Source organism: Manacus vitellinus, unplaced genomic scaffold, assembly GCF_001715985.3.
Source record: "Manacus vitellinus isolate BGI_N305 unplaced genomic scaffold, ASM171598v3 scaffold_3_pilon, whole genome shotgun sequence".
Taxonomy (NCBI): domain Eukaryota; kingdom Metazoa; phylum Chordata; class Aves; order Passeriformes; family Pipridae; genus Manacus; species Manacus vitellinus.
Window position 1 is genome coordinate 25970106 of NW_021940535.1, and position 21728 is coordinate 25991833.

At 35.2% G+C, this 21728-nt stretch overlaps 1 protein-coding gene across 1 annotated transcript in view; it reads right to left on the reverse strand.

The window, feature by feature from the left end:
- The window catches only part of AHR (aryl hydrocarbon receptor), a 51846-nt gene extending 34387 nt beyond the window's left edge, over positions 1-17459 (reverse strand). The window contains exon 1 of the mRNA XM_008920367.3: positions 17278-17459. The gene's annotated coding sequence lies outside the window, so the exon portion shown is untranslated. The remainder of the gene's footprint in view (positions 1-17277) is intronic.
- Between the last annotated feature and the right edge of the window lie 4269 nt (positions 17460-21728).

Here is a 21728-nt window from a genome sequence, read left to right on the forward strand (position 1 = left end):
AAAAATACTTTTATCGGTATTTATTAACTGTAGCTACTGAAGTGAAAAACATTCATAACATTTTAGTTTAGCCAGTTATTGTCTGGCTCCCAGACTTCTGAAAACAGTTACATAATAGGAAATACTGTTTTAACATGGACAATTGCAGTGGAGATGGATATGGCTATAGGCCAGAGTACTGTACAACAACGACAGAAGGCCAGATCCGCGTGAAGGATCTGATATATGAAATTTGGGGTACTATACCCAGTACAATCACAATCTAAATACCACACGTACTTCAGTTTCCTAAGTTCCACTGTAAGCCCCACCATGCACAGCTGCCATAACTCTCTCTGGATGGTAAGGAATGGCTTGGCACCCTCCTCATTCTGACCCCAAGCACTGTGCAGAAACTGGATTTCTCATGACTCTCCCCCCATATGGCATAAATCCAGGTTCTTCTGACAGCTGGCAGCCACTGATTCTTTTATAAGTCTGGAGAAAATTACATAGCTCTTTTTTACAATATTGGGATTTAACCCCAGGTTTTATTCATTCCTCTGCTACAGGTGGTTCCCACTCCTTTCTTTTCCACTGTAGGAGAAGTCTTAAAGCTGGGGTTACAGGTAATAACTATTCTTCCTGTTGAAAATTATCTACCATACAGAAAAGAATTTAAAAAAACTAAAAAAAAAAAAACAAAAAAAACCAAACAAAAAACCAAAACCACTCTCTCAAGTCTGAAGGTTAAAAATCAGAAAGCAGGTTCACATCTAGGGCACTGACTACAAAAGACAAGGTCAATTCCTGATCCAGTCCTTGTTGAAACAGCCATTCCACTCTGTTATGGCATGGATGTGTCATGGGAAACACATAACCTTGTCTAGAAAATTCAGTTTCCAAAAGACTTTAGATCTAGTAAGGTAATAAAGTGAAATCAGAAATCATATAAAAGGCAGCATACTGAATTAATCTTGGCAGCATATTTCTTATGTTGTAAAAGGTGTTTTTTATAGGTAAGGCTACAACATCAGTAAGGATATTTGCCCTCAAAGTGGACACTGCAATAGAGAATTGGCAATCACTGATATTGGCTTCCACATAGAAAAAACAAACAGAAACAAGCTTAGAGCCAAAATTTGATTGCAGCGTTATTTATAATGAATGGAATAATATGCATATATTTGCTTATGAACACCTGCGTGATATTAAATTTGTTTTTACAGTTACACAGATTTTTCACATTCTTACCAAGATAAATGTACTTTGCTTCAAAATTTCAGTTAGAAGTTTGTGCCATGCCTTTATCAAGATTCATATTAGAGTAAGCACAAATTAACTCATACTTTAATGGTGCCATCTGTCATTTTTTTTGTATTCTGCTGCCAAAGTAGCGGAAGATCAAATGAAATAAAATCTAAACATGAGGTTTCATTTACCCTGCCACAAGAAATAATGTTCAAGGTGGCAAAGACAGATCTGTTTGATAATTATGTATTTTCTGCTAAATTGTTCCATATGCTTAGAATATTTGTGATTTAGTCTTGAAGAAAAGCAAAAGCACTTCTGGTAGTTAAGAAGCTCCCCCCTAAAATATGCATCAACTTATCTTTGTACAATTGATTCTTAGGTAAAAAGATTTACATTAACTGTTTCTGCTTTACTGTTCACCAGAAAAAAACCCTGATACATAGTTACAGAAATTTAAGCATTTACACCTTAACAATGTAAAATTTAAGCAAAACCAGTGCAAAAATACTTTGAAATACTTTGTTGACAATTTCATTCAATTCACTCCATCTGCTTTACTAGGTCATTTGAATTATTAATAACATTTACAAATATATCCCTTTGACAACTGTCATTAATGAAAAGATATATTTTTATATAAAATAATCCAGTTCCAGCTATTCACCATATTTGTTTAATCTTTTAATAGAAACTAAATTTTGCCTCCATGTTTAAGACATTTGCTTTAGTTCTAAAATTAATCCATCTAATTAAAGACTAGCTTTGATAAAACAGAATGAGAATCTATTATTAGCTTTAACATGTTAGTGAGGGAGATGCCTATAGGACAGATTACGAGATGACACAGAGCTCTCTGTGGGATTCAGATGGTGACAGTTACTGAGAGGAACACCACTTCCTTCCTGCATCCCAGCCCTTTATGCAGGAGGATTCTGAACTTATCAAGACTTTTTTAATTAGTGGTTGTAAATTACAGCGTATTCTGATAATATTTTTTTCAAACATATTGCCACTATGAAGTGTTTTGTACAAATGAGTACTGATTGATTCCAGGCAGTTTCATCCTAATTGTCATAACCTTACAGTACTAAAGGAGGAACAGCAACGTGAGAATTTTTGGCAAAAGTTTAGATGCATCAACATTACTGCCTTGCACATCACCATTTCTGTAACACAACTGCAAATCACAATTTAAGGATTTAATAAATCACATAAATTTATAAAAGGAAATAGAAGTATGTTTCCATTTCTAAGCAGTTTTCATCTCTGTTGGAGAAGAGCTTGATCACACTTACAAACAAATAAATTTTTGATACAGTTTATTAATTCTGCAGCTTCAGATATCTGCATTCCAAATGAATATTAAGCTGAATGACTCTCATTCTTATAGCAAAATACAAGTAATAAGATGGAAAGAAATATTCAAACAAAACAACTAGGCTGTGCAAGGCTGTTTGAAAAGCTCATGATTTATGCTATTTTTACCAATTTAGGAAAAGTGAAACGAGCCTGTAGTGTTTCCAGTTTTGTGGTATATATGTATATCATCTACTGAGCAAAATAATTTTAAATTGACCCTGCTAAAAGCATGACTGGTCTCTCAGGTATGTTTAAACACAAAAATTCAAGTGCAGAAAGGAAATTAAGGCGGCATATCACTAGTAATGACTATACTCGTGTGTGAGCAGAGGATGGTACTGACATGTACAAAGATAAAATAGCAGGTGCGATAGAAATGGTCTGTTTTGCACAAAGCATATACATAATCTCTGAAATGGAACTGATCTTGTTCACTGTTAAAAAAGATAGACAAAATTGTCAGGCGCTCCTCCTTCAGGACAGCTTGGCTTTCCAAGGAAGACAAAAAGTTATATTGCTATGAACTTTCCTAGCCTACTTCTATTTTTAGCAACCAAAGAAGTTATTAAAAAATAGTGTCTACAGTATATCAGATTTGTTTTCCTGCTCTATGCATGGAAGGCTGTGAAAACTATTAATACTTGTCTCTTTCCTCAAGGATAACTGCCATAAATAAACTACAGGGAATTCCTTTCTTATGAAAGGAATGGGTGTTTAGTCTACTTAGTACTGTAGTAATTTACAGCTTTCTGCTTTTATGTACCAAATGGTATTTCCATCCTTAGATCCTCGAGCCAAAAAAATCTACTCTTTCATTCCAAACATTTAGCAGTATTACACAATGCATACATAAACATATAGCTGCCAGCCTTTCAGAATAAATTCAATTGACAAATACTTCACATCCAACCTGGAAGCAAATTACTCTGCAAGTACACCAGCAAAAACTTTTGCTACAAACAATTCATCCAGCCCATAAAACAAAAAAATCACAACTGATTACAACTTTCATTGTTGCATGGCATAAACATACAAAAATAACCAGTCTCTATAAAATAATTTATTATTTGCATCTCTTAGTTCCATTTCTTATGCACATAACTTTCTTATACAGAAGCTCCAAGTGAGGTGGCAATCTTTAAATTCAATTTGAGAAACATGTAGTCCATTATCACATTCAGAAAGTAGACAGCAACTTTTATTTTCAGACATGTATGTAGAAAAGGTGATGTTGTAGCAATCTCTAAAATATAATAGCCCTCCCAAAAACATATCTTTGTATACAGATGAAGCAACTTATTTGAGCTATACTGTTCAGTGAGGAGATGCATTTCACAACATGAGCTGCCCGTCATGACTGCTACTTGATCTGATGAATGGAAACATAATGGAAACATAAGTAAATAGTAGCACAAGAAACATCTCCTTTGCAGAGTGGAATGGAAGTTGCTGGTGACATACAAGGCTGGCAAAGTAATCTGAAGTTGCAAGACATGAAATGAAAACACTTGATAAGGTTCCTCTCAAACACAGCCTTGTTTCTCAATTTCATGCAAGCTTTTTGTCACATTCTTCTGTTTTGGCGTAATTCAGATGAATTCAAATCCTGGAAGAAACAAGCTTAGAAGATTCCACCTGTGTTCTTGCACTCAACAGGTAGAGCCTAATGTCATGTTATTTTTTTAAAGTTTGCCTGCTCAAGCACTTCCTCTTCTGTCATTATTATCTCCAATACTTTCTTCTCTTAAGTTAGAAGAGGCAGTGTAAGGCTCACTAATTTTTTTACATTACTAGTAATCCAGTTCTTGATTATTTTTTCCTATATAGCTTATAACAGTTATTACAATATTCCACTATTTCATCTTGTTTCAGGCTTCCTTATTGCTTAATGTAAAATGTTCCTTTTTGTTAGTCTAACTTTGCTTTTAAACTTCTCATTTGTGTACACATTTTATAGTTTTCTCTTATCAGGTGTCTGTCTTATTTAATTCTCCGATGAGACTTTAATGATTTTGTAAGTGTTCTCTACTTTCATCCAGTCTTGGATTCAATTTCATATTTTTTACAGTCTATATTTTACTGGAAAAGCATTTTATGAAAAGGTTAAAAATACTAAACTGATCCATGTCATGCATTCATCACTTCTTGAAATTTTGCCCCAACTTTTGATTCTGAACACACCTTAACTCAGATTTCACAAGCAGGCAGCTGAGATCCATTTGGTGAAGGGTGATCTGCTTGAACACACAGACGCACTCTCAGAAATATTTTTTTCTAAATTGAGTCTTTTTATTGTTTACAAAAGTTAATCTAATTACTTGGCCTGTCCTGCAAAACATAATTTATTTTTTTAGGGTTGTTTCCACTACTGCAAGCACTTTCAATTAAACAAGCAGTTGTGTCTGAGAAGGAAATCACCTTGCACAACATAATATTCTGAAGTCCAGGCAATTAACCACCTTTTCTACTAAAAACATTTTCTGAATCAATGTTCCTTTCTGTATTACTACTGCGAAAATGTTAAAACAACAGAAACATCATAACTGACCAAGAACTGAAACTGTCTAGCAACCTTTTCTTCTGATATGGTTTGAGAGAAGCAAATGCCCATTAGCCTCTTGAATTCTGAAGCGAGTTAAATATGTAAGCTGGTTTTAAAATGTTTTCAAAATATACAAATCAGGCTAAATGCAATGGGAAAGTCTGCTGACAGTGTTCTGTTAAACTTTTCCTAACTCAGGTCAAATAAACAAATCTGATAACATTAGCAGTCTATCCTCAAAAAAAATCTTGACAGAGATCTCTTGACTTTTGACTTACTCAAAATGCCACACCTAACATCTAGTATTCTGGTGCTAGACCCACTAAAATGGAAAACTAGCATGAATATCAGCAGTCAAATGCCTGAGCTCCTACTGCCGTTTTCTACTCCCACCCTGACAAATGTATAAATTGTTGGCTAAATCCCACTCCTGAAATCATGGCCCCTGCTGTCTATAAAATTTACTACTACAAAACAGTAAATTTGCATTAGCAACTACAGAAAAATTATGAATAAAAGTAATGAATAAAAACATGCCTGCCACGTGCTTACAGCAAAATATTACTTACAGAGTAATTGAACTCTTACCTGTAGTATCACACCCACTTTTAAGAGCATTAACAGTAGCTATGACATTCTTAAACTTGGCTGAAGTTATAACATTGAAGTAATACACTTACTGGTTTTAATAAAATTTTACAGAATGAAGACATTAGATTTTACTAGATTTGCCTAACATGTATACCATACCCTGCTTTAAAACATGTACCTAATCCAAAAACTTGAAGTTTAACCAGGTTGTGTATGGAATTTTACCTCAATTTTCATAGTATACTTTCTTTTGAGCCATTCCCAAAATGCAGCTCACCAAGCCCTGAACTGGTTGTTGAAGTGGATCGGTGTTTCATATAAGACCATTAAAAGATTAAAAAAAATAAAATACCTGTTTTTAAAGAGTTGAAAAAACATTATACACCACTGTATTTTCCACAACACTGATTAAAACAAACCCAAGCTCTGCTACACAGATAAGCTGAGCTCAGAATTTTGTATATGTTTTTATTCTTTTTAATGTTGCTTTTTAAAGAAAGAGTTAGCAGCATTATTAAGTGTGGAATGTTAAGTGTTTATGCAGTAGTCTCCCTTAAATGGGGGACATATCCTCAGTTGCCACAAAGTGGTACTTAACACATTGCTATGTTTTCTTAAGTAGAAGGAAAAACCAACAACCAAGTTGTTTATTTTTTTTCTTAAGTGACTGAGTGATGCTGAACTTATTTCACAGCATGATAATTAATCAGTCTAGAAACACCACAGTAAGCCAACATGCCCAACCTACAAAACCAGGAGTTCAGAGACTGCATTTGGAAGACTCAAGTCTTTGTTCACACAAACAGTTGCACTACTTAAAGCAGATGTTCCCAAACTGTGCTATTCAAGGCACTTTAAAGTCATTTTATGTGTGTGGTAGGCATTAGGAGCCACCCCTCCTGAGCTGGGGGTGGGAAAGAAAGAAAAGGAAAAAAAAAAGAAAAGAAAAATAAAAAAGAGTCAGAAGCAGTTGCAACCACTACACACTTAATGCTCATTCCCTTAAAGCCTACAAGCATGTGTGTGCTTATTGCTCAGAATATCCCCATCAGGTTCCCAGATTTAGAGAATGTAAAAGGAATACAAAATGAGATTTATATGGGAGTTGAAAGGCAAGCAGCCATTTTTGAGAGCAAAAAGTAGGCAGAAGGTTACAGGACCATGAAGTGTAGAACCAGCAATAAACTATTATGTCTTTGTCAGAGAGGGTCAATGGTATCTATATGATGGGTGGCAATTTCTGAGCTTCCAATACATCAGTGACAGTTCTGCTCAACTTAAAGCAGAGCCTGGAGATGAGAAAAAACAACCATGAAGAATGACTGCACATGACAAATATATAATGCAGAAGAGCAGCAGTTAGTGTGCAGTGCTTCTACGGTTAGCCAATTGTACCTATTCACCTGATAACAGAATTTTAGTTCAGGATTTTTAAATTCTTTTTTTGAAACATAGATAAGGAATAAAACTTTACTTTTGCTTTTATCTTATACTTTAAAAAAGAAAAGTAAATCTCAGGAAACATGCAGTTGTTCAAATTTCTTAACTCTCATTTGGGCTTTGAAGCTCAACAACCACATACCAAACCATATACTGTTTGTGGTTTCAAGACTTAGAGGCAATGAACTCTCGTTCCCTAACTATCACAGAGACAACAGTCATCTGCTGAATTACCAAAACTATATCTCAGCACACAGACATTTCTTCTATTTCCCATTCAGTTGCTTGTCTGGATGCATTTTCCTTGCTTCTACAGAAGAAGAGTCAGCAAGAGATGCATGCTTGTAAATTGTAACTTACCGTCAGACATATTGATATGATACTGTTTTAGCCACAAAAAAGGGAGGGGAAAAAAATCTTTTTAAATTTTTTTGAGCTGAGCGATGAAAAAAAATAAAAAAAAAGGAAAGCAATTTATTTCCTTGTGGAACAAGATTTATGGGAAGTTGAGTCTAGATTCACAGTTACCTACTTTAGAAGCTTTGGTTCCTAAACCAGAGTTTTCCTATAACATACTTTTTCCATATGTTAGAACAAAGAAAAACATTTATATGCATAAAGCTAATCAGACATTATATGTCATTTAAAAATCATCAATCACTTGTTATGCTTTTGATTCGTAGGAAAGACAGGTCAATACTGAGTAAAAAATGAGAGTTAATTTTTTTTTAATTAAATCACCAATTCTGAAATGGGTTAAACTCTTCAGTAAAATCAATCTTTCTGAAATAACTGTTCCATCTGGTTTATACATTGATCATAGTTTTTACTATAAAGCCTAGGAATCTAAAGTGATTTTACAATCCCCATAACAGCTCACAGTTTTTTTCTTACCCTTCATTTTCATTGACAAACTCACTCAAACATGGACCTCGTACTCAATAATTAACTCAAATCCTTTTTTTGAAACGATGCCTTAACTTTCTCTTCACTGAACTGATGGCTCAACAGCAGCTCCATAAAATTTTTTTACCTGGGGAATTTCCCTACAATTTTAACTGGAAGAAAGGGAAATGGTCAATTACATTCCATGTATGTAACAGGACAGTTTATTTTACCAGTAAAATGAAATGTAGAGTTTTGCCACTACTGTATTAAAAGGGTATGGAGACGGGTTTAGAAGGTTTCTTTATTAGACCATTCAAGTCCAACCCTTGTTATCTATGTAAAGGTATTAATGAATACGTACTTTCCTACAGAAATCTCTTATTTATATTGAGGGGGAAAAGACATACATTCCACCAAAAGAGATGAAGCCCTACTTTTTATACCAACTCAAAACTTTTCAGCAATTTAACAGAAAACTTTCTGCAATGATTGAAGTATAGCAAGGGAGTCAAGTGGGCTTCTGGAGGCTTGTTTCCTTTCAAGACAAAGATTGCCTCTTCTCTGCTTGGGATATGGGACTTATTCCAAGCTTATTTCACTGTCAAAGCCCATGGACTTATCCTCTTAAAAGCCACATGCATGTCCTCAGTCTGGAAGATGATTCCTTCCTTGTCCCTTGAAGAAACCTCGTCAGCCCCTGAGTGCGTTGTCAGCCATTGAGGTTGACAGTCAGACCTCAGCTGTACTACAGAGAGGGAAGATTGCTTGGGACAGAACTGGAAGGATGCTCTGGAGATACCCTAACTCACCAGCTTGGTGTTACAGAAACTACAAGAGTCAACATTGAAGACTCTGTTAAAGTCAAGGGAAACAATATTAACTGCTCTCCCACTGTCCACAAACCCAGCCACGCTTCACAAAAGGCAGTTGCTTGTCAGGCATGATTTGTCTACAGATGAATAAGACAGGTATTCGCACAGGATAAAAGCCAAGTAAGAACTTATTCACTTAACTAAGACAGTAGCCATTTCAGAGTAGTAAATCCATGTTACAAGAAACACTGAGGGATCCAGGGTAGCTGACGCTCCTAATGCTGAGGGTAATTAACTGCAAGGGTTCCAGCACAGGGCTCTCAGTCAGCTAATAGAGCTTGAGACAAGCAGAGGGAAGGCGGACACTCTGGAAATACACAGGTTAGTAAATTCCCAAAAACTCTTACAGTTATGGGGCTCAAACCCTTCCTGCAGAAGACCATAAGCCTTGCGTTCTACCTTCGAATGCTGATAGGGTACATGAAGAAGGGCAACTGTTTTTTCCTTTCATATCCCTAGGTATAACTTATTAGCATTTATGCCACCTGATAGCGTACGGACCAGGAATTCATATTTGCATTGCTATCCTTCTGAAGGATCAGCTACAAACCACAAAATTTTATATATATATTAGGCTTCACCTGTCTAAAAAGTTTCCCATTAAACAGGTCAAGAAAGCATATTAACAAAAGCCTTCAGTATCAGTGTGCTGTATTATATCATAAGCATTTCAACATCCTTTAATGTGATCAAATCAACAGCCTGGTCTCTGGTAAGACACTACATATAGGACCATACAGAGCGTAATGATATCAAAGCAAAATTAAGAGCAGCTGTGAGGACAAGAAGGAAATACTGGAATTGTTTTCTCTAGGCACATCTCTTACCATTGTCTGATAAAAGCACACCAAACAACAAATGGTATAAGCAAGGAGGAGACAGAGCTACCCTGATCTTTTCCTCCAAAAATGCAAAATATGGCACATTGAAAAAAATAATCAATAAAGGAAAGACATCATCCTTTGATTTGTAACTCAGACTTAGACACCAAGAGGGAAAAAAGAATTCACTACAACTGAATACTTCAGTACAAAAAGCTAGTGTCTTGTGTTGGGCCATAGAAATTGTACTGCTGAAGATGTGACAATGGAGTCTGATGGGGAAGCCAAAATATTTGACCAGTCAGGCCATGGACTTACTCCAGTAAATTCCTACTTTATGTGATCAGTTAGAATTTGTCTTGAGGGGCCAAGTATGTATGTCTTTCAGCTTATAAGATATTATACAATGCCACGCATAAAGTGTGCAGTACTGTGCAATTCAAAAGGCACATGGGTTGAATTTCAAGAGGCAATTATTCAGTGGAAAAAATCAAGCATATCTTTGTTCAATTAAAAACAGAGTTTAGTATGCATCACTGAGGGCGACTAATTCCTATTTGTAGGTCCCCTTTAATGTTCACAGCTGGTAGGCAGCAAACCTACATTTTCTTAAGGCAGTTTCAGATAAATGAAGTAAACTGTAAGAACTAGAATAGAGTTAAGTTTCTAGAATAACTATGCTAAGTTTTATCACTGACATACAATTAGGACAGCCCATCACTGCACTGAGGAGCAGGAACTCCAAGGAAACATTTATCAATATATTACCTGAAACTTCGAAGAGTATTTTGAAATTTGTAATTTTTTACCTTTTCAGATTCTCTTAAAAAGAAAAGTAATTTATAAATTAATCAATTACAACAACCAAGCTCTGGTAACTAGAATTAGCTTCTAATTACCTAGCTAGAGTTCCAAGACAATTCACAAAGCAATCATTCTTTAAGCAGTCAGTGCTCTATCAAAGTATGTATGGAATAGAAACTGTTTTAATAGAGTTGAAGTTTTTGTTTACTCAGGAAAAATGAACAGCGTTATAACTGGTTAGAACTGTAAACATCTACAGAGCTTAATCATACAAGCATGTCTTATTTCCTGTTTGACTTTATCTGTATTCCAATAAAGAAAAACTTAGGCATCTCTTCTATTGAAAAGCCTGCACAGGAGGAAAACTGCTGAGTCATAAGGGCATAGACAGCAGTAAAAGCTATACCAGTATTAATAGATTATTTGTACACATTTCTAATGTGCATTCACACTGAAGCCTTAAATAACTTTTAAGGCCAAGCAAACTATACTTCTACAACTTCAGATGGATGAATCATGAAGTCCATGGAAGACAGATGTTGAGAGCCTGGTGCTACCTCTAATTATACTTTTCCACTCAAACTGCCTTTGGAGAAGGGATCAACAGTTACAGTGATTTGTAAAACAAACCCAAAAAGCTCCAAATCTCATTATCTTTAGGTGCTACAGTATAGTAATAAAAATCTTAGCAAAGATTACAAGACTCAGAATACAGTACACAGGAGAAGCAGCGGCACTTCCTGAGGCTAGGCTTTTATCTTGCTACCTGTTCTGGGTCTGAATGTCTAACACTAACAATGCCAAACTCCAAAACAGACATTGTTAGAATAGGTTAGTTTATATTTTAGGTTCTGATCTTGCAAACAACAGAGTCAGGAATATAGAGAAAAACCCAGAACCATATGCTTAAAACTAATCTCCCTATTAACAAGGGCTATAGAGAAAAAAACAAATGCTCTGCATACTGGCACAGGGTTTTCAACAAGTTTTACAACAGCTTTGTGAAACATAAGAGGTTCCTACACTGACTTTCCATATGCCTTTGATTAAATAATACACATAGGGGAGAGAAGAAGAGATAACTTTTAAATTCTTTTCCTTGCAAAGGGACTTCTAAGAATGTTTAACATCCATCGCTAAAATACTGCAGTGTAACAGGAAAAGAAAATCCAAAGAACACATTCACTATTAGCATTTGTACTTGGTTTCTCCTCTTTATCTGACAAATGCATTGACATATTAGGCTCTTAGTGATATAAACAGAATTTTCAATTTTAGATGTTCAGTTTGGGATACATTAAATCTCAGTTGGATCAATCCCTAGGGGTACAGGGCTGCCCCAGCTGCACCAGATGCCTAGTGACACAGCACTCCTAAAAATAAAATTTTTCTGAGCAAGCTAAGAATGAGCATGTAATAGAGAAAACATACACATTTTTAGATTTAAGGTGATGTCATAGCTACATGGTTTTAATCATAATTTTTGAAGATCAGAACTTAGGACTTCAAAGCCTAAATCCCTGTTTATCTTCTGTTACGTAAAATACAGGCTAAAATAGCCTGTAGCAGACAGCCAGAAATGCTCAGTATGAATCTTGGGGGACTGTGGGCAGTGGGGGAGGTCTGGAGGAAAAAAACCAACCAACAAACAAAAAACCCAACAACAACAACAAAACACATCAAAAAAACACAAGTAGCAAAACAAGCATAGATTAGGAAATAACTTGAATAATATGATAGTCTGATACTGAAATAACTATACAATTCCAAGGTTCACATTTTGTAATAACTCTGGATTGGGGCCAGGGGCAAAGCCAGTGCAAAAGGAAACATCATTAATCTGTTGGGGTTGTTTTGGTTTTTTTCCCCCCAATTTTTTTTCCCCCAGCTCTCAGATAAGATTCCAATCAATTGTCCACCTAACACTTGGCAAAAAGGCTATCTATATCTGCTAGTTTGGAGATATGTTGCTGGCCTTCTCAACGTGACAGAATAAATACATTGTCTCCCACTTTGCCTGTCTTTCCCATTTGCACACCTTAGCCATGCTTTGCAGAGCAGGAACTACATGTGGTCTGTTTTCTCCAGCACACAGTGATAGAACAGTGGGCAGCACAGGAAAAATACACTACCAAGGAATATATTTTATGTGATGACAATGGCTGCATTGCAAATTTGAGATATGCTATGCCAAAGAATGGGTGGTAATTATACTACAAAGCAAAAAAAGGCAATGCAAACTTATTGGGGAAAAAAAATTATTTTGTTATTGCTGTGCTTGCCAGAATCACTTGCATACAACATGAGAAACTAATTGTAAACTAATTTTGAACAGAAACTTTCTTCTATAAATGCAGAATACTGCCCAATAAGCAAGATGGAAAAAAACTCCATACTTTAAACCACAGGAATTCTTAGTGAAATGGATGAAAGGATAATTAACAAGCAACATGTTGAATTTTGTTTCTAATGTATTGATATGCACACATAGCACAGCTACTTTATTTTTGATTCTGCAAGCCTCTCCTCTATTCTCAATTTACCTTTAAAAAGAAAAATCATGCCCCTAACACTAAAAAAGTGATTAGTCATGCAAACTCTACTTTTAGCTCTTTAATCTGTTTCGCCAAAACCCCAAGAAAAATCTTTATAAATGTTTTTCCTTACTGCAGTAAAGTATTTAAGTGATTATCAATTCATCATATAAGGACCAAAGCTAGAAGCAAAAGGGCTTTTTCCCTTCATATGCATGGGGAACACAGGCTATGCCTAAATGATTGTCCAGTTGTGCTCCATATGCTAAGCTCACACTAACCTGCATCTGCACAAAGAGCTGTTGTCCCATATTCCACTTTATGTTTTTCACTGCTGAATGCACACATGCATGGGCACTTAGCATCAAAATGGACTGAAATAATACCAGGACAACACAAAGTCTTTACTGATTGTCAGCAGACACCTGACTGATTTATCCTAGTCTCTTAAAAATAAAAAGCTTCCCCTAAGCCACTTTCAGAAAGTATCTTACATGCACAAAATAAACACTCCAGCGGTGATTTAAGCTAACCTGCTTGACTTTGAGGACTGTTAATCCACTTGAGTACAGGCAGGTAGTACTGCACTGCCGAGAAGCGACACCACCCTAAATCACTTCTTAGCTTTGACTCATCACATAAGACTCTATAAAGAAACAGACTTGAGACATTATTTTAAGCCATTACTGAAACTTCCTTTTTGAGTACAAGGTCAAATTCATACATATAAAAGCATGCCTGAATGCTTGACAGGGGATACAGAAAGGCTTCTGACACCATGTGGACTTGAGAATAACCTGACCACACAAAACTAATGTATCTAAAGGGTCCCTTCACAGCACAATAACTTTACTAACAAATGACAACAATCAAAAGCAACTGCTTAATAGAATACAATCACCAACACAAGAAAATAAGATGTTTTGAAGTTGTGGAAGAAAAAAATACGTGCACCTACTTCCTACAACCTGAAATATGTCAAGCATGCAGAAGTCTACCACATTTCAGTAGATGCTAGAGAAACACTCACCTGTCTTTAGCTCTGGAGAACATTCTGTACCATTTTAATTAGTAGGGTCAGGGGAATATGCTTTTTTTACTGGTGGGGATATATATGTATATATACTCATATATGTTGCATATACACACACACAGACCCCTTAGCTTTTAAAGTAATGACAAAAAAAAATGTGTCTTAAGTGAGGCACATTTATTCAAATTGATGTAACTTTTAGAAATGTCTTTCACAAAACGGTTCCTTTTTTCACCCCAGACTTCCGCCTTCAGTAAACAGACATTCACTCTAGATTATTTAAACTTGGAAAAATGCAAGTGTTTTCTTTGAAAAAAATATCTATTGTTACAGAAAAAACTTGGGTTTCCTTTCAAGCAAGATCATATGATTACGCATTTATATTTTACTTTCCGCAGGAATTTACACACCCCCCATTTGCATCCTGTTATTCATTTAGCGTTTCCCTTTACTTCAGCATGCTGTGTTAATAAAGTGGAGCAGTTGGCTCAGTCTAGGCACTCAAGGTGACAATCAGTGCTCACTCTTGCATTTGTCAGATTGATTCTACAGGGTTTTCCGCATATCTTCAATTACACAAAATGTGCCTTCAAAAAAGCCATCCTGAGAAGTACTGCATAGATTGATTGTGCAAATCTAAACTAGAGGTTTTCAGGGTTTTTTTGTTTATTCTCTCATCTTTTGTTCATTCAAAGCACTAATTTTTGTTTTGGAAGCTGAATTTCACTGAAATAGCTTCCATGTTATTTAGGAACATTAGTATAAAAGACCAAGTTTTCACTATTGTCTCTGTCATGGTCATAAATTGGTCACTCCTACTGAAGTCATGGATGTTAGTCTTTAAACACCTTGAGATGGAAACTAATGACTAACCTGACTTGTAGTCCTACAGTTCAAAGGCCTGAAAAGAAGTAGTAAAAAGGTTTCTGTTAAAAAAGTGTTAAGACAACTTCTACTGAAGCTATTCTGTCTGAAGGTATAAATTAAACTCGCTTCACTTTGTACTATTAAAAATGTCTTGCACAAGGTAAGCAACATCAGATCTTTTATCTTTTCAAATTTACCAGGCTTTTTTATATTATAGACTCTAAAGGAAAAATATTCTCCTGTAATGCACCCTAGTATATGCACTTGTTGCTTTCCTACAAGGCAAATCAAAACTCTGCTCCTTAATTCATTATAATGCAATTAAATGTTCTATATTCTACAGCTGTTGTCCAGTATGGTAGCATTAGCTACAAACCTTTGCCTGAAATGGATACAAACCTAGTGCTATGCAACTAAGTTAAAAACACAGGTTGGTTGCTTCAATTCCAGATCCACAGTAGTTAAACTGCAACTTGAAATGCAAATATAACTTCTCTGCCACTAATGTACATCTAATTCATCACCACTCTAAATGGCTGAAAGCTACCATATGTTCAAATTAAAAACAAGCAACTGATGTAAATTTTGGTGTGAAGGAATTCTGAATGTCTCTTTACAGCTAAAGGCATGATTTTTAATTTTTTTTCCTATACAGAAATCATAGTCTTAAACCCCTTTATTACAGGACCTTCAAGTGCAAATTGGAGGGAAGGGGCAGGAAGAATAAAAAGCATTTCCATTGCATGAGAAATTGAGATTTGTTATTATCACTTCATCCCAAGCAAAACAGAACTTTGCAATCTTGGGCTTATTTCAGAAAACACCATTTTAAAAGTCACAACAAAACACATTTCATTGAGACTAGAACTACACTTTAGTTCCGCAAGAGAACACAGACAAGCAAAATAATTTCTTTTAAAGCAACCTACCTGAGATATCTTGCAAAGATTTTTATGAAACTGACGTTCTAAAAGATTTCTCTCATTTGACGGGAGAAAACTTTTTCATGTGAAAAAAACACTGCCAGAAATATTTGCCCAACTCTACCCTTAGACTGGATTCCATATTAAGAATTGTCCTGAACAAGCACAGAAACCAAGACACTTGCATATATTCTTCAAGCAATAAAACACAGAATGTGAATTTATGAGCATTAATAAATTGAAGCCAGTTGACACAATAAATAAAAATAATTCTGTATTCCTGCAGAAAAAAGTGAAACTATCTTAGTTAGGTTTCTTGAGTTCTTTCATCCATGTTATGAAGGCTGAAACACTAAATCTTAAACTAATGAGGACAGAGGTTATTTTAATGTCCGAAAAACTTAGTTAAAAAACAGCTTAAAATTATAATATCAACTCCATTGTAATCAAGATTCCTTAGCTACAGTTGATCAACAGAATTTAATCTTTAATATAATATTGTAAAATCTGACTGATTGGTTCAAGAAAGGACAATTAATTCAATAAAAGTTCATTGCTTCATTCCAGCAATGAAAAGTATCAGAATATTTCTGCCTATGTAAAAACTGGCATGAAGCCAGCCAGCCTGTCTCACCCTACAGAACAGCTCAGGTAGTGATGGAGTGGGGTAGGACTCTTTGGCCAGCTCTGAGGTGGCCAAGAACACCCACTTCTGGCCTAATGACTACTCCAAGTGCTGCTGTATTACCCGTGTCAGGGTTGGGGTCAGTGAAAACCTGCCCACACAACTGGAGAACCTCAGATGTCGTCTTAATGCCTCATGTCCTGCATTAATCAGGGCTTGGACCCAGGAAAGACTTTGTCTCTATTCTTTACAAATCACCTTTGCAATAAACTATAGGAAGAGGCAGTAGCAATTACTTTATATCAAAACAAAGTCATTTTTGATGTATCATTAAGCAAAACATATAGCTGATGGGAACTCACATGACATGTTTTGAACAGTAATAGTTTTATGAAGGCAATTTTCAGAGGGGAAAAAGAGAAATCTCTTGGGTATTTTTGATAGTCTGATGAAAAGGACTGGAGGACTCATTAAAGGCAATATCAATTCCAAACGTAAAGCTTTGAAAGCCTGGTGACCTAAGTGAAATATAAGTAGTTACATTTGGTTTCATGAAACTGGAAAGCTTACTTTATACAGTTACATTGTATATATCCACAAAACCGGAGGTTCCATTGAAATACATTTAATTTTATTCCATTAAAATAAATGTAACAGTTTTAAGTACTTGAACAGTTGAAATCAACATACAGGGTAAACTGAATTTTACAAGCAGTTCAAAACCAAATAAATTTCCAACACTTACCATCAAAAAAACTTTTGGCTCTCAGGTAACTGACACTGAGCCTAAGCACAGACAGCTTATCCAATTTGGCGATAACATCTTGAGGGAAAGGCAGGAGGCTAGCCAAGCGGTCCAGCTCCGCATTCAAGCGGTCCCTGTGTCTCTTGGATGGATTGGACTTGACTCCTTCAGCTGGGGACGGCTTTACTCTGTGGCAATAAAACAAACACAGCCTAAGTGTAAGCTCCTCTCCAAAATGAAGGCAAATATTCACCAAGGCTAAGATTACAAATTGTCTCAAACTTTAACAACCAAAATGTTTTCCCAAGTGATTTTGTTTCCCATCAGAAAAAAAAGAAATAACCTAAGATGGCTTAACCTCCCCTCCAACACACACACACTGTTAAATGAAGCAGTTTGAGCTACAGTGTCTATTTGAACATGCAATGAATATTTGAAATCTTTGAGATTCAGCATTTTTTATAAAAAGCTTCCTACATTTTCAGTCACTTATTCTTCCAAATGTTTGTATTATAATAAATAATAATTATTATAATAAATAATTTGGTAACTTTTAGTGGTATTTGTGTACAAATACATTTGAGAGCACACTTTTTTGCTTCGATAATTATTTCTCACAGATGTCCCTAATTTTTGTCAATGTTTGGATTAGGTTGTTTTCAGTTGAATATAACAAAAGTTTTAGTAACGTGCTAGATAATGAAGATCCAAAACTGCACAAAAAACCCCCATGAGATAAAGTTAGTCTGCATGTAAAATCTTTGTAGCAAACACTACTGAGCTCATCCTTTAAGTCACCTCTCAGCTGAAGGCATTTCATTTGAGTACAGCATGACAAAGAGGTGCCTTTGTACCTTACAAAGAATGATTTCAAAAGCTTTTCTTGTTATGAATTACATAATGAAGTTTTTATAAACTTGCTATTTTCCATTCATATCCACCCTGAGCTTCAATTCCAGCTATTTGGATACTCACACCTCCCCATGCACGCAGAAGTCTGGGAACAAGTTTAAGCCCCTACTCCTTTGAATTACAATTAGTCATTACAAGCCAATACTGAAACAAAATAATTTATCTGCACAAGCCATAGTAGATTTTATGATCTTTATTAAACAGTTTTCTAATTAAAGAGTGATTCATTCTCACTTTTCCAGTATTGAGGTTCTACATGAGATCTGCATCAGTTATCAGTTCGTGCTCCTCTCCAGGAATGTTTGTTCTGCAATATTCATCACTCAAAAATACTGAGCATAAAGACATTCAGCAGCTAATTTCTTCAGTATTTTGTTTAGTCTGCTTCCAACTGTCATACTTATATCAATTTTACGATGAGAAAACGCAAAAGCATCAATAGTTATTTTTGCCGCTGCTTAAAGTAAACCATAGAGTAAAATAACTTCATCTTGTGTTTCCAGCCAAATAAGTACTGCTGGAACAGACATTCTTATTTTTAGCTTATTTTTACTTTATGTTTCAATTACACTTCTTGTTAGTTTAAATTCAAGCCCTTCTTTTTACAGCCTTTGCTTATTCAAGTGTCACTTGTCAAAAACTTGCACTTAAGTCTGGCTGCCTGCTCCCCAGCACTATGACTGTCCTTTTGCACATTAAAGGAGGCACATGCCTTATGTAGGGCCTGGAAACGTGAAGGTGCCATAATATAAAATGTTGTTAATAGACAAAAATATAACATAGCAGCAGCAATTACTTACTCCTCAGATAAAGTTAAACTTGCTGCAGGGTAAATATTGTCTAGGACACAGTTTTAGTAGAGCTTTATCCTAAAAATATTGGAAAAGTGGGAAAAAGAAATTAATCAAGAAATATGAAAATTCTTTGTCTTTGAAAAAAACCCATAGCTTTATCATCAATGGCCATGGATGACAAGCTATTTGGTTAGATGCGTGTGCTTTGGTCACAAGTCCTGAGTTTGACACTGTCCGTTCACCATATTCCCAAGTGAATATTAAACTTCGAATAAATTAGCAAAGCTTTCTTCATATTCTCTTATGCTGGCAGAATACTAATTTGTACAAGCCATAGGGTTACACAATTTAAATATAACCCTAACAAAATAAAGTTCAAAATCACCAAACATTAGCAGTAAATTAAAAGTTATTTCTTAATTTTTTTTTTTACATATTAGACTGCCATAAATGTCTGAATAATAAATTCTAAACTTTAAGCAGGTATCAGTTGTATAACAATCAGGGAATGGTTAACTAATATCAAATCAAACTGGTCTGCTCCTGAAAAGTGGAGGACTCCATAGAAACCATTCAACACACATAAACTTTTCAAACTAAATAGCAGACTGCTCTATTTTAACAACTGCCCTCTGGTTTACTTTAAACTCACAATTTGACAAAGTAGTTGAAATTATGTGCAACTGTGCAGTCATCTCATCAGGTTATCAGTTGTTGATTGTTTTTCTAATTTACACTGATTTTCTAATGATTTCTCGTTTTTTACTTTTAACTAGTTGAAAGCATTTTTGAATATTATGTTACTACTATTTGCAGCATAAATCTTGCCATATTTTCTCCCTCCAAATCAAACACTGATTATCCCTAATTTTCCCCTTTGTCACCCAACTAAAATCCATTACATAAAAATGGATCCTTCAGTGACAAAGGGAATAAGGGCGGAAGTGCCAGGGGCATAAGCAGCAAGCTAAACCATTTTCCATCCACTTATATAAACCCTCGATGCTAAAGACAGCCCTAGCTTCACTGCAGAAAATTATCTCCAAGGCAAATTATGTCCTATGTCAAGATTAAATCCATGCATGTGTTTTATTTAATAGAAGAAAAAAGTACTAAAGGAGGTAATGTATTTTAAGCTGATCCTTCAGTTCTTAATCTTTTACCTTCTGATTTCCCTAATCAAAGCCAGAGATCCATGTACACTCAGAACCTCTGAACTGAGCTACAACCCTTATCATCCAACAGCTACAAGACAAGCAAGCACACTTAATTTTTAATTTAACAATTTTAAAGGATTTGCCACCACAGCACTAGCTAACTACTGTTTTCACTGGTCTTCTACAGCCTACTCAATCAGAAATTTTCATCATCATGCTTATCATGTGTGCCTTCCCAGACATTAATAGCAATAAATTATTATAAAGTGCACAAATACCCAAGTCTTAATCATTATCAAAAGGCCAAATTAAGTTTCAATATTTACATGCTGATTTTATCATTTTAAAGGGAAGTTGAAGCAGTTTTTGAGAAAACGCAAAGAAAGCACAAGTTTATTTTCTTCATGATATGACAACATATACTTTGGGAAAAAAAAGGAAAACAACAAACAACTAAGCACTGAAAAGCATGATACCTTATTAACAAGACTGAACTGTGAAATGAACTCAAGAGAATAAAAGAATGTGCAAGAAGAGCACTAAAGATACAGTGACACGTTTAAAAGAAACATAATTCTTCTAAAAAAAACTAATTAGAAGTTCATCAGAACAATTTTATTGTTGAGGAAAAAAGGACATAAGAAAGAACACACAAGTCACCTAGCTAATGGATTTAATCTTCTCAGCTATGTATATTTTTCCTCTCATATTTAAGAGTAAATGCGCATATGATTTAATTCAGTGTAGTTCAGGTATATGAAATGCATCAGTTATCACTAAGCAAGTATTACAATCCTAAAAAATTCTCTATTTACTTAAGCAACTGAAAAATACTTCTAAGCATTTATTCTTATTTCCCACACTGAATTTATGATTACTGAAAATTCAGTCGATGATTGCTTTGGAAGCAACAGATATGACATGGACTATCAAGCTCTTAAAAACCAAAGTTGTCATCAACTAATCTTGAAGGGGCAAGAGATTCTTTCCTGTGGCTCTTTCAGCAGAGACTGAAACCAGCAAAGATTCAGGCTGCTGAAGGGATAAAGTTGTTTTACCAAAAAAACCTCAAGCAGTGGCATACTACTTGTCCAATGCTGGGCTACTGTTTGTCCTCCAGTAGTAAACAGAGTTTTAGTTTGTTTGGTGCATGAAGGACTCAACCAGAGTAATAGAGACATCCAGAACACCAATCGGGAATGAAAGTTTAACACTCAGTTTTAAAATATTTCACTATTATTTAAGATAACAAGCCAATGTTACTTGAAAAAAAGAAACAAAAAAAATATGTTCCTGTCTACTGACCATTTTACCTACATACGTACACCTCCATTTGTTGCAGATTCTTTTCTAAAATGTATGCTTTTGCAAGAAACATTGACCAAAACCAAACCAAAAGAACCAAAATCAAACCTTAAAACCAGCAAATTTTATGTAGCAGTCTACATGTAACGTACAGCTACACTGAGACTGACAAATATATATAAGAAGTTTATTCTACATATGATAACAGCTTTATTGCCTCCATTTCAAATAAAAGGTGCAAACTGCTGTTTGTAGCCGATACTGCTTTACACAAAGGAATATT